The sequence below is a fragment of the Perna viridis genome, chromosome 1 (genome assembly GCF_037379345.1).
Source record: "Perna viridis isolate PV_CMFRI_1.1 ecotype Kerala chromosome 1, ASM3737934v1, whole genome shotgun sequence".
Taxonomy (NCBI): Eukaryota; Metazoa; Mollusca; class Bivalvia; order Mytilida; family Mytilidae; genus Perna; species Perna viridis.
The window spans coordinates 40,703,322-40,721,896 of NC_142445.1; the positions used below are offsets into that span (position 1 = coordinate 40,703,322).

At 33.5% G+C, this 18,575-nt stretch overlaps 1 pseudogene; it reads left to right on the forward strand.

The window, feature by feature from the left end:
• Positions 1 to 587: 587 nt before the first annotated feature.
• Positions 588 to 17,177, forward strand: LOC148628766 (uncharacterized; annotated as a pseudogene).
• Positions 17,178 to 18,575: the final 1,398 nt, after the last annotated feature.

The following is an 18,575-nucleotide window of genomic DNA, read 5'->3' on the forward strand; positions in this document are numbered from 1 at the left end:
GGATCAGTTGTGAAAATGAATAATAAATTATATGTACCATATGACGTTTTTCTACGTTTTTCTTCTGATTTTTCAGAAATGTACTCCATGATCAAGAAATGTGACTGAACAAAAGATGAAGTTTCCCGAGTGCACGACTTCTTCAGAGGTATTTATGGTATTGAAACTGTAAAACACGTCCTTGTTTTTTTTCTCTGATCATAAATTTTGCTGGATAATTTTCATTTGAATTATTCAACAGATTTCGTTCTAAGCCAAAAGAAAAAGATAAAACAGACTTTGTACTTTTAAAACAATTCCAGATCTATAAATACAATTACATTTTTATTTGTGACTTCTTGGACATACATTTTTGTTCTTGATTTTACATTCTGAAAGTTTTTTAAATACTATAACAAACTCGTACTTTTCCAGATACTTATGAAATGTTCGTTAACCTTAAAACCCAATTATCTGTAGTACAGCAAAGATTAAGGGTAACTGGCAAAGATATGAAGGAATGTTGTCATGTTTATTGGTGGTACTGATGCGTTAAAGAAATCTTGGATTAGATGTAGCAAGAAATTTTAAACAGCTACGGCATCAATATGGAACACAGACAACTCACCAACGAAAACATCAAAGCAGAACTGACAGTTGCTTTCGAATTTGTCGGTATGATTTTGAAAATATTTTATGAATATTTTGGAGTTATTTTATCCCGTCTGCAGAGACTGCTGTTGATATCGGTTGCCAAAAACACATTCTCTCATAGAAGAATTGACATAGGTATAAATAATATCTTTTTGTAGGCTGGGGACTGTTATAAAACTGCTTTCATTAATAACTTTCACTCAGTAAGTGTACTTTTTGGTAATGTTCAGACAAATGGGGGAAAAATCAGAAACATGCATGTCGCAAACACACCGATCTGACAATATCATATCACTCAGGGATGATTTCTGGATTTGAAATAACCACTATTTGATCTATGCATAATTAGATTTGTTCATAAACTTTTCAATAGAATGTTAGAAAAACGAGTTTTTTTATAGAGTTATCTGCCCTTGAAATGTTAATTTTCAGTGCATTTAAATGAAATTATAAATCAATTTACCAAAGTGATATGGAAAATCTTCTCTTTTTTCTTGATTCTGATGGTGCAAATAGTCAAAATAAACTTTCGAAATACTGTTTTTTTTATACCATGTTTCTTACAGAAGGGACTAACACTAAATAATTTTGTTGTTGTTATTATTCTTTGTTTTTATTTTAATGTTTGATAACTGCTTCTCCCATTCTTCAGGAAAAGAGATTAAGAAAGTCGAAAAAGATATGGTGGAAGATTTATCTACCTTCGGAGAAATTCAAAAGGAAACTAATATCTTACAGAAATACTTCAAGTATGGTATGCGGTTGTAACCTTTGTGAACTTTTAAAACGTTATTTGGAAAAAATCTTCTCTAATACTTAGAGGTATTTAGAATATCACGTGAAACGTTTTGAAAATTGTTTTATTTATTGATACAGATTTTGTTGTTCTAGCTGGGCTATTCACTGTGAATTGAAAACATTTCGAAATCATGATTTGTATTATATGACCGAATTTTATTATTAACTTTTGAAAAGTCCATGTACACACTTTTTTGTTGTATTTATGAAACTCTGTTATTGATAAAACATCTAGTTGGTCATAATTTGATTGATAAAGAATATTGTAATAATGGAATTGTACACATTCTATAATAATATTATTGTTATTATTACTCTAATATAATACTACATGTATAATAAAAGCAAACACTATTTTTTTAGGAAAGAAAAAAGAGTAAATCAACATAGATGATCAGGGCAGTATTAATATGCCTGAATTACAATACTGTTTACTTGGTTTAGAATTGTTTGGACTTGATGTATACCTTTTCCTGTTTTGTTCCTAATATATCTATTTTGTTTTCACCTATTCATTAAATAAAGTTATTTTCGCACTTCTTACAGTTTTAGATACAATATAATTATACTGAATATTACATGTCACACGGGGTTTTAACCAGAGATGCCTATATCAACCCGAGGGCCACCTATCATATATTTTGACTAAACTTCAATATTGTTTCGTGTCGGGATGCGATATAGGTCTAGGGGTGTGATGCTGGGTAAACGATATATATATGAATATTATATGTCAAAATCTGTATCGCATGCTGTATAAGCCCGAGACTCCTATATCACCCAAGGGCCACCGACCCGCGGGGTGATATAGGTCGAGGGTTGGTACAGCATGTTATACAGATTTTAACATGTCATGTTCATTATATCATATATTTAACCATACTTCAAGTATAGTCCGTAAAGGAGTGCGATATGAAGTATGTAGGTCTAGAGGTACGATATAGGGTAGATGATACATGGTTTAAACAAACACATATAAAGCATATACAAAATAATTATATTTTAATCTAAATACATGTATATAATAAAGGATTTAACAGTCCGTTAAATATAATGCACGTACAAATTAAAATAATATTTAATTTAAATAATTAGTGAATATTCGCATCATTAGTATTCGTCTTTTTTACAAACTTAATTACGTAATGTGTGAGTCTAAAACTACTGAACATATGTTGCAGCCGAAAATTAATCATATTCAATATACGAAACGTTTAGGCTTCGCTTATTTAAGTTACCAGGCGTACGCCCAACCCCTTTCCGTCAAATTGGGAAAAAATAGGATATCTTGACTTTTCTCAAATCCTATCCCCATTTTAATTCTTGATGTGCATCGCTTGGCATCTAATTCTATTTACTCCCCTCACCTGAAATCCAGGGTCCGCCCTGGTTATGAAAAGTTCGCGATGCACTTGCACGTAATTGGTAAAAGACAAGAAAAAGAAACAGAAAAAAAAAAAACGAAAACGAAACAAACAAACAAACGAAGAACCTAAACGAAACGAAAATATAGAAAGAAACTTGTAGTTTGTTGTTAATCATCATATTCTTTGATTTAACTGTATTTAGCTGGATGCGATCAAAGATTTAAACACCATTCTGTGTAAAAATCGAGCAATGAGTGACAAAGCATTTTTATCAATTTGGTCTTTTTTTTACCTCAAACATATTCAATACATCTGGAAAACAATTGAAAAGCAATTTAAATTTATCCCGAAGCATCTAGCTGTTACTCACATATTTTTCACTGCTTATTCATACGGGAAAAATGTGCGGGTAAATTTTCCCGCCATTTTTCCATAGCACATTTCAACTAATGGCCTAACAATAGGCAAACTTAACAAATACTTTGTCAGGAATTTCTGGAGGTTATGAGATACAAATGTCTGGATAATGCAATAAAATCGCTATAAAATAATGGATACTTGTGTTATGTTATATGGACATGCTTCGCATGGCGCTAGGTAAACAGGAGAGTATAAACCACGCTTGTCTGTTCCAGCGTCTGACACAGGGATTGAAGAACCGGAGGGTGCGCTGACTAACCAAATTAAAGAGGGTCGTAAATCGTCACGCTTCAATGGTTTTCTTTCAATTCAACCATTTCCATCCTCCAAAAAAAAAAAAAAAAAAAAAGAACGGGAGGACTCGAGCCTTTTTCTTCATAAACCAAGTTGAAAATCTGAATCCAAAGCAAAGTTTTCACGACGTACAGTATATTCAATGTCACAAATTTTGTGGTTTTTCAAATCCTGTACCGAACATATCCTAAAGTTTTGATTGACATCAATTATCAAGATTATTTTCACATAATTATCATGATTATGGTGTATAATTATTTAGATCAACCAAAACCAATTCGAAAACACCTTGATCTTGTGAGATGATTTGCCAAATTATTACACATGGACATGTCTTCATGATTATAATTTGAAAAATGAAGTTTATATATATTCTATATATTCTTTTCATTTCACTTTAAAGAATAAATGGTGTACCAGCTTGTGAAAATAAGAAGCTACTGACTGATATTCTACGTACATAACTTGGTTTTACTGGATATGTTATAAGTGACAGCTGTAGAAAATCATAGACTACCAGCATTTTACAAACAACTCCATAGATACTGTAGCTCTGTGTGTAAATGCTGGTTGTAATCTTGAACTTTCTACAAATCTAGAGAAGCCGATATACTTTTCTATGTGTAAGTGATTGCATTTCCCAATTAAACAATTTTGCATTTGATTCAATGTACAAGTTAATTAAATAAGATATGTCATTCTGAGTCTTTGAAAAAAAAAAAAACTATTTAGCTTTAAGATTAAATATACCACATGAAAACAATATGTCTCACCTGTTACACAAGGTTGCAATTATTCAAATGCGGGTGCATATGCATTAAGAAGGGCATCCATGCACGCAAAAACCAGGCAGTGAGTGGCACATGACAAAATTTGTTGAAAAAATATTCATCTATTTCATGTCGCAAATGCAACCTTTCTCAAAGTTGAAGGTTGGTCTTTGATTAAATGCAACGGTTAATGAGAAGTAAACTAGATAGAAAGCACCGAAGTTCATTGAAAAAGGGAGATAAATTTTTCATTTTGTGTAAAATTTGGTTGCTTTCTGAGGAAACTGAATCGTCTTCTGGGCCATCTATTGTGTGTGTGTATATATATAGAAGGGTCTGAAAAATTCCCAACGATGTTAGAACTGTCAAATTTGCGATGCAAATTTTTGGTCGTTCCCTCCGCGGGACTCGAACTCGTACCGCTGTGACATCTATGGCAACACCACCTGCACTAAATCCAGCGCCCTAGACCACTCGACCAGCTAAGATATATAAAAATATAGCTTTCGCTGGCCGGGTCATTCCTCCTCATAGGATTAATCTAGGGCTGTAACTTAGTACAAGATGTATGGTAGTTCGGGACATTTCATTTAGGTGTTATTATGTAGGATAGAGGATCAAATTAATGATGCATGTCACAACAAATCAATATCATACAAACGTCTCAAAATGTGACGAATTTTTCAGACCTTTCTATATAATTATACATATACATGTATATATAAGGGGGTCTGAAAAATTCCCATCGATGTTAGAACTCAAATTTTTGGTCATTCCCTCCGCGGGACTCGAACTCGTACCGCTGTGACATCTATGGCAACACCGCCTGCACTAAGACCAGCGCCCTAGACTACTCGGCCAGTTAGTATATATATATATATATATATATATATATATATATATGCGTGTGTGTGTATATACACAATGTACAACCTTGAGTTTTTCATGATTAACTGAACTTATCAGAAAACTCCACATGAAAACATAAAACAGAAATTTCAAAGTAATGACATTATCATGATTGCGGAGGCATTAAGATATTTCTTAAACTGAATACATGTTTTACTTCATAACCTGTAGTGGATGCAGTCAAAACTGGAAAACTGACAAACGAGACAATGCTAAGTCTGTAGCACCTTTGTGCTACACAAGAATGAAACTTGGAGAATTTGACCCTCCTGAAATGAACCCGTATTCATATCTGGACATGTCATTCGTACAAAGTCAGGGTCATAGGCAAATAGCTTCTAGACGCAGCAAAGAAATCATTTGCGTTACTGAAGAATAACAAAGAGTTCCTTCCCCTGACGAAAAGGTACAGGAAAATAGCTGTAGGTATATTTATTTGGTATAGAAAGCAATGATCAAGATGAGAGGAAATTCTGGGCCATGGTTCAATTACTTTTACCGACATGGCCTTTGCAATTTGTTAAAAGGGGACAAAAAATCCCTTAAATTGCAGAAGACGATAAAATGATTTAATGGCTTTTTTGTTTTGTTTTTCTTTTCTGGAGGGCACTCCTTTATTTCAAACGAAGGGACATCTACAACAACTTTTGATTTCCATTCTGGGAGATCCATGTTTGTTTGTTGAGATTTAACGTCCGAGCAGCAATATTTCAGCTATATTCAGACGATGCACATGAAATGATGAAATGAAAAAGGGATGGGACACAAGGACAAAGGGGTCGACAAATTTTGATTGCCACTGGAAATAGGGAGAGGTGGGTAGGATCGGGCAATTTAGCCTGCTGTGGCGGAGCCCTATGGTTCCTACTCCGGGAGAATACCACAGTAGGGTTCTTTAACGTGCGAGGAACGTGGCATCTTTCCCAACACGGAACACGGTGCACCACTATGGTTTGCGGTCAGGTTTTCCGTATTATAGCCTGACAACCCCAGCATGTAACACGCCAGGGGTACCCCATTCCACCACATGGGGCACACAACCCAGTTGCTCTGTGGGCAGAGCGCCCTAGCCCCCGTCTAAGGTTCTGAGCACTGTTTAGTCGCCTTTTACGACAAGCTTAGCGCTGCTTCAGGCCTATTCTTTTAACACCCGGACCTGCACGGTGATTGGAAGATCCAAGGAAAGTGGATAGTTATATTGTATTGTATAAACGAGGAATTGTAGTCAAATCGTGCATGCTCTGTATAAATCTATAAATCACATTCCTGAAAAGTTTGTTGCTCGCAATCCGTTGAATTTAAATATTTTTTTAAATTAAGTAAACTAATATGGGTTTTCTTTTCAGATGATTGGTCCAATGGCAGACAATGTACAGCAACAGTTTGGAAATTATAAGCCAGATATAATGCCAATATATACAACAACTACATTGAATGGTTTGAAGCGGATTGCAGATGCAACAACCTTTGAACCTGGTTGCCTTGACAATAGATGTATTCATTACAATAGTTTAAAAGTCAAGACAGCTGTGGAAAATGCCGAAGCTATTTTTATATGCTTATGAACAGGTATAGCATTTAAAACAACTGTAAATATTGTTTCTGTCAGTTCGACCTATTTTATGCTTTCGACGAAGTTCAGACTATTTTTTTTTAATAACGACAGTTTGAAAGCTGAAAATGATATTGATACTAAAGAATGTATAACTACACGCGTATGTTCTAATGGCGGTGTCTTCAATTTTGTGTTTTGTAAATTAAAGTATATGTGTTTTCATTTTAGATTTTAACCTAAACACGACGAACTAATAAACCCCCGATTTTGTTATCAATCGTTTCCATATTCTGGTTCTTGAAGACTGTACGTAAGCATGTAATCGGGTATATAAGTCTCGTTACTTGATTCCGCGATTTAACGAATTAAAAATATAAATGTATATTTCTACATGATAAAAGTGTTGAGAAAAGCAATAAACAGAAGATTTTATACTGTCGTGCAGCGTTTGGATATACCGGAAATCAGTCAACAGCTCAATGTGGATCAGTCTACGGGTTTCACTGCATTCTACGTATGAAAAATCGTTTAGGAAACTAGAATGAGACTTATAAACTCTATTTCATGGATGTCATCAAAGTCTATTGTTGTCGTGTAGCTAGTTAAAGATGTAATTTCAACCATATTTATAAACTATGATGAAACTGCTGTATTGTTCTAGGCCAAGAAATAGAAAGTGAGAACAATGATAGAAGATCCATGGATCTACCTGGAAACCAGTCACAAATTGTTAAAGACGCAATAGCATACTCTGGTAAGATACAAGAACCAGTCTCAATAAAAAAGGCGGTTTGTGAAAAATGGTAAGACATCAATTTGTAATAGTTCTCTTTTCCTTTTTTTCTCTAACCCGGACTTGCCATTTTATGAGCAGCTCGGCGGGTGTTTCTTGAAAAACAGAGGACGCTCACCCTACCGGTGCACCTAGTCCATTCCCCCAGTTTTTTGTGGATTCCGAGTTCCTCAGTTACTTTTGTTTTTTTTTTGTTGTGTTTATCTGTTTTTCCATGTCTGGTCTTTGTCCCTGGATTACATTCTTTTGGTTTCCGCTAGAATTTTGGTTCCCTTGATTACTCTTTGTCAGGGTAATTTGCACCGTCAAAACCAAAGAAAACATACCTGATGTGTTGGTAAAACAAGTTATGGTTTCATTTAACTGCACTATAACTTAACAGCTCAGTTAAGATGTAAACTTTTTTTACATTTTTTTTAAGAAACTTTTCCCACTTCAGGTAAATAGGTAAATAATTTTCAGTTCACATAAGCTCAAGATATCGTGTTGAGTATAAATATTCCATTCTATTTTGATAAAAGATTTTAATGTCTATCAAAAATCTAATACAACCAAGTAGTAAGTAAATTATTGATTTGAAATTCGCAGGAAACTATGTGCTTTATTCAATTAGGAAAACCGATATTGTGTAATCTGTAATATGAATTGTTCTGATTTCCGTTTAGATATATTTTGTTAGTAAGGTTTCTATTAGGTCATCGAGTTTGTGTTCTGAATCTAAATTATTAAATTAAGATAAAGTCAATATTGATGAAGAATTAATCGACATTTTATTTAGATTTGAAACATGCTCAAATTTATCATTTATAGTCCAATCGTAGATCAATTATTTTGTCTTTAAGATGTTTTCCTACACAAATTCAGTGTGTAGATTAACCTTTCTGTACTTATTGTTCCGCTTCCTGTTCCTTTTGCACATCCGTTTGAAAGTATGAAATCATCACAAACAAACCTATTCCCTTTGATTACTCCTGGTCACCCTATAACAACCTACCCTCTTTAGTAACTATTGGTCATCCTATATCAGTGTATTCCCTTTGGTTACTCCTGGTCATCCTATATCAAAATATTCCTTTTAGTTACTCGTGGTCACTCTATACAATCCTATCCCCAGTGGTTACTCCTGGTCACCCTATATAAACATATCCCCTCGAGTTACTCCTGGTGACCCTATATAAATTTTTTCTAAATGTGTTCCCTTTGGTTACTCCTGGTCACCCTATATCAATGTACTCCATTTGGTTACTCCTGGTCACCCCTATATCAATATATTCCATTTGGTTACTCCTGGTTACTCTATATCAACATGTTCAATGTAGTAACTCCTTGACACCCTATATCAGTGTTTTCCCTTTGGTTACTCCTGATCACCCTATATCAAGTTGGTATATTTTTAATGCTTTGTAAAATTACTATGCGTGAGGACTATTTAGTAGGTGACTTGTGTTCACCCTTCAGCGGACCTATTATCTTTGTGCGTTCCCTTGTCAGTCAAATATTGTAGATCAATTGTAAATCGAATAATACAGCGCCCTCTATCGGTCAAATACCTCTTGAGGAGCAATCGGAGATCGGTGGAATATACGACTGATATATGCACCACACCAATATACAATGTTTTGCGGTGACACTATTATTTAAGAAATAATTCATGGAGGGAGTAGATTTGTACACATTTTAACATGGGTACGGCATTTATATTCGATTATTTAACACCGAGCGACAGCGAGGTGGTAAATGAGAATATAAATGTCAAACCCACGTTAAAATGAGTACAAATCTATCCCCGGAATGGCTTATTTCTTTTTTAATATGACAAATATGGTAATTTCTGTGACAAAAATTTCCCTAGGCGTAGCTATAATGTCGACTGTTCCGCTTAACCTCCCCCGTATGGAAGTTGGATTAAATTTGTATATTTATGTCATCGTATGTGTTTAATGTGTGTATTTAAATAATTGGTTTCAATTAGATGACCTCTCAGCCGGTTAATCATCGCGTGAACGTTTTCAAATGAGTGTTTTTGACTCGAAATGACAGCGAAAGAAAAGATACAGTGCGCAGGTGCTAAAGGCGTAGTTGTGCCGACATATACTGTTTGGCGATATGAAGACGTCATATTAGAAATTAAATATATACATATATATAGGCAAATTCAGGGTTTGGGAATGCTCCGTTTTCAATTCACTGAAAACCCTGTCAATTACTCTTCCTTAAGAACAACTTAGTAGTGTGTGATTTGCTAAGAATTTACATCTACAAGGTCTTTGTTTTTACATTAGTCCTAGTTAAACAGTTTTATAGGAAAAGAGATTAAAACTGCATAATGGAAAAAATTCCCACTTACAGTCATATACTCAATACATAACATTCGAAATTCTTTTGAAACAAAATTACAATACCGATATATAAAGGACTTTACCGCTGAATCCATCGATACTGGCTCACTGTCAACGCTTCGAAATCAATATTTCAACTAAATCTTGTATCAAACAATTTTAATCAACTTCTTAATGGTTGTATACATTTGTAGCCAGAAAAATGTTTCCTTGGACAAAACTGTATGCTATAGTACTTGTTTTGCAGCTGTACATATGTGTGCAATATCATAATAAAATGAGCTCATTTCAATTCCCTTAACTGTTTCTCCACTTTTTATGCTAAAGCTCAAATGTTGAAAATCAAATTTTACCATTCTCAATGGAGAAATGATACTTAGGTAGAATCTTGAGTAATACAAATACATACAAATATTCCCTATTTGCGTAGCTCCGGATGCAGTCATATTTTATCCTGTTTTTGCAGAGTTACCTCCCGTAAGAGCAGGTATAATTTCGAAGTCTCTCTAATCGATGTTCGGGTTCGGATTCAGAAAATAGAAAACTCGAATGAAAACGGAATCCACAGCAGACAAACACAACGGTGTTTCTAAAATTTACAGGGTGTTTCATTTTGTTGGTAGGTTACATAAGGATGATTTTCATTTGTATTCCGGGTAAAGAAAATTTATGGCAGGGTCAGTAGAACGAGAAATTCCCTTTTGACTTTCGAGATTTTTTAAAGTATCGTCGATATCGGATGGAAAACCTTACGTGTTCCGAATAAACACCTGCTACAAAGGGAAATAAATGTTGACAAAATGTTGGTCCGCAAGTCGGGAATATACAAAAGCCTGAAAAAATAATCAGCAGCTTTGTCAAGTTAGGATTTTGTTCGTGTTCATACATGTATTTAAGTGTTTTGATTTCAAAAGCCAGTTAACAGGGTAATCCTTATCGTACTTTTGTACATGTATAAAACATACTTTTTAACAATTGTAGAGTTGACGGACCCGTCGTACTTGTACAGTTCTTAAACTATTTACACACAATAACATGAACGTAAAGTCAAAATGTGACGGTTTTCTATAAATCGGAAATTTAACCAAAATGATAAGTAAACTTTAAGTATTAAAAATATTTTATATGGTAAACATCTTAAAAAAGAGTAATATTTACATGTACAATGTTTAAGTATGAAGGTGATGAAAATTATATTTTTTGTACATGTACAAACTTTACTTTATTTGCACGAAGTCATAACAGAATGGTTAAATTAATCATCATACTAAGAGTTGTCAGTACATGCAGTCTGACATATACATATATAGCAAAACTAAAAAGCGTTGGAACTAGCTCCTCGGGAATGCACTTACATGTACACAGTACTTTTATGTACACATAACCTCTATATGTATAAAGTAGAGTCCCGAAACTTCATGTTACAGTAATGGGCAGCTAATTGGACTACCCCAACTTTACAGATTCCTTAATGCCATGTGTTTTGCCACTAAACGTCGAAAAGTTCACATACATGATATACACGTACGTATATGGAACATGAACTGTTAAAAGATATGTAAAAGGAAGGTCCTTTTTAACCTTGGTACCCAGGTTTTTTTTTCTCCCGCACAATGTGAAGAAATATGGACCATATTCAATTTGTGTTCTTAATAAAACACAATTTGAAGAATCTATACCTACCTCCTGGACTGCTTTATGAGCATTTTTTCATTGGAAAAATATTAAAGATTTGAAAGAAAAACCGATTTCAGAACAACTTCAGATTTCAAAATAGCTTGCTTGACAACCTCTAGCACTGCTGGAGTAATAAATAGACCATCCATTTAGGCCTAAAAATGTTCCCGGTCACATACCAACTCTTCTTCAGACCCCATACCCAAAAGTATTTATTTGTGATATTGAAAAAATGATAATTAAAACGTATGCCGATTGTCTTTCAGAAAAAAATTAAAAAATAAAGCCAAAGATGTTTTTTTTATTCTATCCTAGATGGAATAATAAAGAGTTAGAAATACTGGTTGTCTATATTTAGAATCGATTGTAAACACACATGATGTGTGTGTGCTCTTGGTCGTGGATAATCCCTTTTGGGGTTCGGCACTTGAGATGTTTTTTTTTGTTTTGACCTCCGCCATCAAACCAAAAAATATCTCAAGCGCGCCGAATCCCAAAAAGAGATATGGCCGTGGACTAAGTCTAAAATTATCAGTTGTTTAGTCTTTGCATATTTGGTTATCATTGTATTCTGAGTTTTGTGTCACTATAATGACGTATTTCATTTCAAAAGTAAAAAAAAATCCGTACCTACCGACCCTACACAATTTCAGACTGGTGATCGGAAACATAACTTTATTTTTTTCGGCCTTGGAGATTCCTCATCGATTGACTGGCATGCACCAGTACCTATCCGTCTTCGTGCACTTGAAAGTGTTGATTTTATCCCGAAAAGTATTTTGCTGGGTCAAAGATTCAGCAAATGCTGTGTGCTGTACAATATAAGGGTGCAGATCACAAATTGGATCACTGAGTCACAGATTGACATTAAATCACCTGGTAATGCATTTAATGAATTGAATGAATGAACGTGGTCACATGACTCCTATAATTTCACCAAATACACCATGACCCACATTCACGGGCAAGACTATGCCCGGGGACTATATAAACACCTCAATTCTTGACACCGTCCGTGAGAGACCCCAAATGATAGCCAAGGGCGTTAGGAAAATCCTCAGTCCGTCATGAATTACAAATACCACATATGAGTGTAAACCGGGTCTTACAATATTGAGTACATATGTTAGCACGAAACCAAAAATTAAACCAAGTATATGAATAGTCAGCTGATCGTCAGCGTCGCTCATATCGTGCAAACAGTGTTACGAAATTTTTGGGGATTTTGGTGGTTTATATCCACAAAGACAGTCGAATTATCAACTCAATTATCTTCTTGAAGCAACAATGTCCTAGTTTTATAATGCACGAAATGAAGGGTGTAACGGAGATACGGAAAGTGCTATCGTTTTCAACTTTATTGTTACAGTGTTATTTAATTACTTCTAGGTTCAACGCCAATAGTTCTGTTGTTGTTTAATGCTGGACCAGTAAATATTACATGGATGGATACGGAAGAAAGAATTGTTTCCATTATGGAGTGTTTCTTCCCAGCCCAAGCAACCGGGGAGGCTATTTTTGAGGTTCTAACTAATGCTTGTAATACATCGAATCCTGCTGGGAGACTACCGTTTACATGGTATAAATATCAAAACCAAGTATGTGTTTGTAGATATTTCTATATTACAATATAACTTTTTTAAAACGTTCAAAATAATTTTACAATAATATATTTTAACACTTAAAGTAACTGTTCATTTTGTACAGGTTATACATTCTTAAAAGTAGGTCATATCAAAAATAATCTAGTAGATAAATTTTCCTAGTTTGACCTAAAATGAACATACTTAAGAATTTTTATGTAAAAACATAGGTCACAGAACTTGATTTTGAGATATTTGAGCCTTGATAAAGGGATTTGTTTTACATTTTATATGGAATTTGTAGGGAATTTTCACTATTTCGAGTACTGCTTAAAAACAGGTAGATACGAGCGATATTTGTATATAAAGAACGATTAACTGACATTCTTTCATATTTCAAAAGAAAATTGGGGATCACCAAACTCCTTTTCTTGAAAAAAAAAACTATTTCTATAGAACATTTTCCCGCCAATTATCTCCCCTTTAAAAGATTTTGCCCGCCAATTATCTCCCTTTGTAAGGACGAGAAAGGACCTACTTTAACTCTGTGTGGAATATAAGGCATGTCTTAATTTAATTAAGCGACTGTCCATTTAGAAACCATACAGTTCCTATGATATTTGTGGTACATGGTTAATTTAATCGCAATGATTTTTTTGTTCAAATGTAATCTTTATATCATAAATATGTCCAGTAGTACAAAGATTTTTTTTTTCTGAATCGACAAGCGATGACTCAGAAAATGATTATACACTTCTAGAAGAAAGCAACCAGAGTTTACACAAAACGAAAGAGTTATCTCCCTTTTTCAATGAATTTCAATGCTTTCTATGTAACTCATTCTTTAACTGCTGCAGTTAATCAAAAACCAACATCAACTTCGAGTAAGGATTCATTTGAGATATGAAATAGGTGAAAATTTTTAAAACTAAATTTGTCATGTCCCACCCACTGCCTGGTTTTTGCATGGACGCCCTCATATAGAGAAACCTGGTTAAGCTTTGTTTTTTTTTGTTGAATGTTTTTTTTCATTACTGTATAAATCTCAAACATTTGGTTCTTTGGTTAACAAAACATTCATCCGGAATACGAAGCACGTTTTATAGATTTCAAAATGACAGCGAGCATCTGTTTTGACGCCATGTTTGTTCATGTGGTAAATCTACTTTATCAAAGTGTCTAAAGATGTTTTAGGTTGATTCTGAACCAAGTTATTGGCTATTTTTAAACTTAAACATGTATAAAGAAATAGCCTTAAGCTACAGCACATACCTGTATAGTGATGATATTCAGGAGTCTTACCCTGAATGAATTGGAAGGTAACGGGACATTTGATAAAGTTTCAAGTTTCTTACACACAATTGACCCGTGGGTTAATTCCATAGGTCTTAGAGAAGTTTAAATCTCCTTCTATTCGATTATCATTTCGTTTTTGGATATTCATTTCAACATTGTAATTGTATGATTATGTGCTGCAAATGCAGGTTTTTGTTATGAGGGGTTGCATTCAAACCTTGTTTTCAAGTCTGAAACTGATTGTAGCGCAATTGGTTTTTACCAAATATGTTACAAAGTTCGGGATTAACTATGAAGGAACTCTACTCGGGTATTACCGAAGAGTTCAACGATATTAGTTTTTGTATTATTAAACTGTGGTAGCACTTAAGTACAAAATCAATACAAATATAATGGTCGCAAGCTTTTACAATATCTGAATTTGAGTTTGAATACAATAAACGATGTTGGAGATACATGTACAAGGTTAGACCGAGTACTTTTGAGTGTTAAAATACTTTTAAACATTCTTAGTTCGATTTCTAATAAATGTAAAGAGAAAAAAATATAATAATCAATCAATCATACACCCATTCGTTAATTTGAAAATCAAATTTCTTCTTATGGAGCGGTAGACGTTAGTTACACTATAATGTGATGCAATATTCTTTGTGTCATCCGGGTTAAGTTTTTTTCTTCTTCCAGATACAATCAATGATATATTACACAGTGAATGAAAGAACCTACAGATATTTCAGTGGAGAACCTTTGTACTCCTATGGTTTTGGCTTGTCATATTCAAAGTTTCATTATTACCATGCATTACTGAAACCAACTATCCAAGAAGGGGAGCGACTAGGAATACGGATCGAGCTTGGCAATGACAGCCCACTGGCTGGTGATGAGGTAGTAATTACACACTGGTTTAGGGACTATCTGTGAGAGTATCCGGATAGAATAATTTTTCTGCGATATTGATGTCGCAATATTTGGTTCGATTTCTTCAGCAAAACACTTTTACAATAGGTACACGAAATACTTCTAGATTTACACAATAAATCCTGGTCCTGCTATTTCCTTTAAAAAAGTAGTATCAGGTTGCACGTCAATTAATTCAAGCTGCTGCGTTTCCGAAACATTCAATTTGTAGTAATCGCTGTGATTTTGTTGTTATCGATAAGAGGCAATATCTTAAACCAATGCAATTCCTATTTGACCAATATTTAAGAAAAAAGCTGTTTTTAAATTCCTTTGATACAATATTTCTAAACAAATGTTGCCATTGTTGTATGTAGTCGTAATTAGAACATTTTTTTTTCGATTTACTCTGAATTGTGTTCGTGTCTTAAAAATAGTAACAATTGCGTATGAATGACCATTTTGTGAATCATTCTCAACTTCACATAAATTGTTTCTAATATGATGCATTTAACCATAAGTTTGTCACTTACAGGTGGTCCAAATCTATCTCAAATGGACTAATGTTACACAAACAATGCCAAACATACAACTAGTCTCTTTCAAGAGATTATACCTTCATTTTGGTGAAATCACAAACTTTCTCATGTACATTGAACCTGAAGATATGGCTGTATGGGATGATAGACATGGATACGTTATTGAACCTGGTAGGTACTTATTCATGAAAAGGGGTTTGGGTTGGGGTGTATATAACAATACGTTACATGCACAATGACAGTACTGTACCAACTTAGATTCGAGGTTTTCTATCATTGCGTAATTTTGAATTTACGAAATTAAAAAAAAATTACCATATATGAATATCATTTACTTTTGTCATTTTATAAAAATCTTTAATTTGAATATGTTGATGTTTTGATTTCGTGTTGAACTCCTTTTTTTGTTTTGTTTTTATTTTATTATTATTATCATTATTTTTTTGGTTTTGTTTTTGTTTTTGTTTTTTGTTTTGTTTTGTTTTGTTTTGTTTTGTTGTTTTGTTGTTGTTGTTGTTGTTGTTGTTGTTGTTGTTTTTTTTTTTTTTTTTTTTTTTTTGGGGGGGGGTCCTTGTATCCTTTCTGACATTGAAAAAAAAGCAAAACAAAGCTACTGCAATCAAACACTTCGATAAAATTTGATTATGATATTCTGAAATTTTCTTAAGTATTAAATATGTCGGTTTAAAATAAGGTTTTATATTTGGACAATGCAGTCAAATCTCTGCTTTCTTTTTCTTTATGTGCCACACCGTATGCACATTTTGTCAGATACATGGACAGAGAAGTACATAAAAACATAGCATTGTTTATTTGCTTATGAAGATGCGCGACGTATTTGTTGCCACGAGATGGGACAGGTAAAGTCAAGTGAAGTAAAAAAAAATGAAGTCGTTAAGTTTTTCTTCAGAGGTGGAGTAAATGACAAATTCTCTTACCTTCAGATAGAAGAAAATGCGTCTTTGTGGATATATACATCAGACAACCATTAACACAGAAGGATGTATTTAGACAAACTCTTAACAACTCGAGGTTTACAGTGATAACCGATTCGACAGAAATCTAATTAATAAAACTAAAAAAATCAAAAAAATATTACTTGAAACTGTTATCAAAGGTTATAACAGGATCAAACAATCGAATAATTACATGTAATTACTTTGATATGCATTACGTCATTTTCAGGTGAAATGCAGCTCTTTATAGGAGGTCAACAGCCAGGACAACACAAAACTGTGCCATCTAATGTATTGACTAGAACGTTTACTATACTTGGCAGAAAAATGTTGAATATTAAACAGTTATAATTTTTACGGTTTAACAGAAAACAAACCTTCCATGCTAGCTACAGTAAAAAGCGATATGCTCGACCGCAAATGAAGCGCATTTTCCAAGCTAAGACCTTTTATTGTAGTTCTGGTCATTGGATTAAAATGTGGTCTGTTTTGTTTTTATTTGCTTAACAATGATATTTTTCCATTGCAAAAACAGTAAAAAGCAAGTAATGGTCATACTAGATAATGGCACTATAGACTCTTTCGTGTTGGTACCCCACAGTTAATACGATAGGGTTTATATCTAAGTAATACATTAGAGTAGCCCTATTATCGTTTCTTAAATAATGAACAAAGATCTCGAGAACACGAAGTTGAAATTGAACAGATGGGATGGACTGAAGTAATTGCAGTGTTATATTTCAAAGTATTTTGCCTTTTTCACGGTACTTCAAAGTAAATATTTAAATTTTTTATGTGAAACAATTAGTCCTTTTATATACAAATTGTTTTATTCATCTCATGAAAGAGAATCCAAGGGAAGGTATATGTTTTGTACATGTATTACACAGCCAAATGTGCCACATATGATAATCATATGGTGCTCGATTCATATAATATACATATGGTAATCATATGACAATCATATGATATTGAACATATGATAGTGATATTATTATTGTATGATTCTCATATGGTGATTTTGGCTTAAAACATATGACTGTCATATGTTTGTGAAAAATAGATGATTATTATATGATAATCATGCGATAATCATATGTATACCGAAACATGATTGTCATATGGTGCTCGATTTATATGATAATCATATGATGTAAACCATATGATTCTCATGTGTGGCACATTCGCCTGTGTAGTACTCACATTTGATATGTTATAAAAAGCAACAAATGTTACAATTCGATATTGTGTAATTCGTTAACAAAATTGATTCAGTAGATACTTCGAATTATATGCCCAGTATCAAGGTCAAAATAAATAATTTACGTTTATACCAGTTCAATTTACGTATAATTTCATACGGAATTATTTCATGCGTAATTATTTATCTATATACAGGGAAAAATACGACATACAATGTCATTGCTTGTTTTAAACCAGACTTTGTTTAACCAATTATCTTTTAATAAACATTAAATCTCTATTTTTCGGAAGTAAAAAATAATTTAATTAGACATCTTTTTTTTCCGACGCAGTCGTTATAGTTTTGCTTTTTACTCTTTGACCTTAAGGACGCTCTTCCATGGAAACGTAAGTCACTTGATCAAAATTATGTTTCCGTATTGGCCAAATACTGATAACTTAGCGGGGTTCGAAAAAAAAGATATTGAAATTGCGTACCTAGCGTTATTTCCTGATGAAAATTATAAGTAAAAAGTCTTAGAACAAATTTTACTGCGTCGGCTATCT